General features: G+C 47.7%; 1 pseudogene; it reads right to left on the bottom strand.

Annotated features, from left to right (window-relative positions):
* Positions 1-1069: 1069 nt before the first annotated feature.
* On the bottom strand, positions 1070-2292 carry LOC105732358 (argininosuccinate synthase-like; annotated as a pseudogene).
* Between the last annotated feature and the right edge of the window lie 790 nt (positions 2293-3082).

Raw genomic sequence — 3082 nt, 5'->3', positions numbered from 1 at the left:
GTTGTATATGCAGACTATCAAATCATTCCCTTAGGAATTCTGATTCAGAAGCCTGAGCTGGGATTTTTAATAGCCCTTCCAAGAGCCCCTCCATCCTCTAGTTCCAAGCCAGAACTTCAACGGATTTGATGGTACTCCTTACTGCTCCGGGCGGTTTCCTCCTTCCTTCTCCTACTTCCCACTCCTCTCCTTTTCTTCCTTCTTTCTTTCCTTGCTCAATATTTGTTGAGCATCTCCTGTGTTAAATGCTGGGACAACTCTGAATAAAAGCACTAGTCCCTGCCCTTGTCTAATAGGGGAAAGAGACAATAGCCAAGTAAACAGGAAGAAAAACAGGAGAATTACAGTTTGTGATGTCACTGGTAATTAGCGACTATTTGGGGCTGGTGGCATGGTGGTAAGAATTTACCAAGACAGTTGTAGGTAAAGAAAAGCAGATTTATTAGAGAAAGCATGAAAATACGTTGCAAGGGTGCAGTGGACAGGTCAGCAAAAAGGAACCGATTGCAAAGAGACAAAGGCTTCCCAGGGATTTTATAGAATGGTGTTTGTGCTGTGTGCTGAAGACGGTTTTGTGCAGTACTGACAATGCCAGGGTTGCAGTGAGCCAACTTGACTTTTTCTATCAGCCAAGCGTGGCTAGGTGCAAGAAGATCGTGAGTTATTTGCACAGGAGGGCTATGTGTCCTGCACCGTGAAGAAAGGCAGACTCCTAGTTTATCTGCCTTCTCCTTTTGCTTTCCGTAGGTTCGCCAGCCCAACCCCACCTCCCTAATTAGGACTCCACATATGATACGTGTTTGTTTGTTTTGTTTTTTGTTTTTTGTTCTTTTATCTTTTAATCATTTTATAGCTCCCCACCACAGCTGGCCCCCACCCTTCCCTTTGATGATGACATTTTCAGGCTTTGGGCGGGGGGGGAACCAGAAAATAAAGCTGGGGCCTGGCAGCCCCACCACGCTGCCAGCTGGAGAGAACAAGTCACAATTACGAATTATCACAACAATTAGCACCTGTACTTGGGGGCGCTGCAAATTGAGGAGGCTCCAGCTGCTCATTGTACAGGCATCTATTTGGCAGTGACCTTGTTCTGGAGAGGATGATATTCCTTCAGCCTGAGGGAATTGATGTTGATGAACCTGGTGGCGTCGATTGGCTCATAATCACCCTGAACGTTGGTGCTTACCAGCTTCTAGTTGTAGAAAGTGCCGACTCCCGGCTGAGGATGTACACCTGGCCCTTCAAGACAGACACCTGCACTTTCCCTTCCACTTGCTCCTGGGACTTGGCGATGCAGTGGCGAACATATTCACATTCCGGGCTGTGCCAGGAACCGGTATAGACCAGCTCAGCAAACTTCAAGCCCAGGCCTCGTTTGATTTCCCGGTCCATGGTGAAGGCTTCAATGTCTAAGAGAACGTGGTAAATGATGGTGCCTGCTGGGGTCTTGTAGATACCTCGGAACTTAATTCCAATCAAGCGGTCCTCCACGATGTCAACATGGCCCACGCCGTGCTTGTCTGCAACTTCGTTCAGGTATGTGAAGAGCTCCAAGGAGGTCTGGTGGGTGGTGCCATCCTTGACGTTGGTCACCTTCACAGGGACCCCTTTTTTGAACTTGATCTCAAGAATGTCAGGCATGTTGGGGGCTTTGACCGGGTCCTGGGTCTTCGTGTAGAGACCTGGAGGCACTTGGTTCCTGGGGTTCTCCGGGATTCCAGCCTCGTAGCTGATGTCCATGAGGTTCTCGTCCATGCTCCACAGGTTCCCGGAGGGGATTGGAATCCCGTATTGCTTTGCATATTCCATCAGGTCATTGCAGCCCTTGAATCAGTTGTAAGACTGGGGCATCCTCCAGGAAGCAATAACCTTTATCTGGGGGACCAGCAAGTATTAGGTGAGCTCAAACCAGATCCGATTGTTCCCTTTTCCCTTGGTGTCATGGGACACATACTTGGCCCCCTCCCGCTGGGCGATTTCCACTTGTCTGTGGGCAATGCAGGGCCTGGTGGTGAGACAGGTGCCCAGGAGGTAGCGGTCCTCATACATTGTGCTAGACTGGATGGCCGGCCAGATGAACGCCTCCTTAAACTCCCTGCTGACATCCTCAGTGAACACCTTTTTGGCCCCAAGCTTCAGTGCCTTCTTCCTTGCCTCCTCGACGTCTTCCTTCTGGCCAATGTTGGCCGGGTAGGCAATGACGTCATAGCCTTGTTCCTTCAGCCACACGAGGTTGCAGGAGGTGTCCAGGCCGCCACTGTGGGCCAAAACCACGGAGCCTTTGCTGGACATAGCATCTGGGATTGGAGGCGCGAGTTCCCGGCACCTGGAATCTGTCTTCACGGTGCAGTGAACCAGCGGCGGCAGGCGACAGAGCAGGGCATAATACATGTTAAGAAGGAAACAAGTACAGTGATGTGCTGGAGAGGGATGGGGAGGAGGGCTGAAACTAAACCAGCATCATCAAGGGAGCTTTTTAAGGAAGATAGTTAAGCTGAAATTCATATCCAATACTCCAGCCTAAGCCACACTACTTGTGGAATGTGCCCTGTGTTTGGGAGACATGCTGCCTTCATTCATGCTGTTTCTTTCAGTCCTTCTCACTGACTCTATTTGCAATTACTTAAGGACCAACCCAAACGCCATCACTTTCTTTTCTTTTTTTTTTTTTTTAAAGAGAAAGAGAGAGAGAATAGGAAGGAGGAAAAAGGAAGAGAAAGAGAGAGAGAGAATGGGGAGGAGGGAGAAGGAAAAGAAAGAGGGAGAGAGAATGGGAGTATTGCTTTCTTGCCCAGGCTAGAATGCAATTTAGTAATGGGTATTGAAAACCTCTTTTATACCAATAATTATACTTAATGATGTAGTCAGGAAGGAATAAGGGAAGAAGATAACAAACAAACAGCCAACCAATATTTAATTTAAACCTATGAAATGGTATGCGATTACTGAGGAGTGATTTACTTCCAATTATATAGTCACCTTTGGAATAGGTGTGAGGTGGTAATGTATGTTTTGTGTATTTGAAGTGGAGAGTTCTATAAATGTTTATTAAGTTTACTTGTTCCAGGTCTGAGTTCAAGTT

The sequence above is a fragment of the Aotus nancymaae genome, unplaced genomic scaffold (genome assembly GCF_030222135.1).
Source record: "Aotus nancymaae isolate 86718 unplaced genomic scaffold, 86718_ANA_hifiasm-v0.15.2.pri h1tg000040l, whole genome shotgun sequence".
NCBI classification, from domain to species: domain Eukaryota; kingdom Metazoa; phylum Chordata; class Mammalia; order Primates; family Aotidae; genus Aotus; species Aotus nancymaae.
The sequence above is the reverse complement of the archived record's forward strand: the minus strand, read 5'-3'. Positions and strand labels throughout refer to the sequence as shown.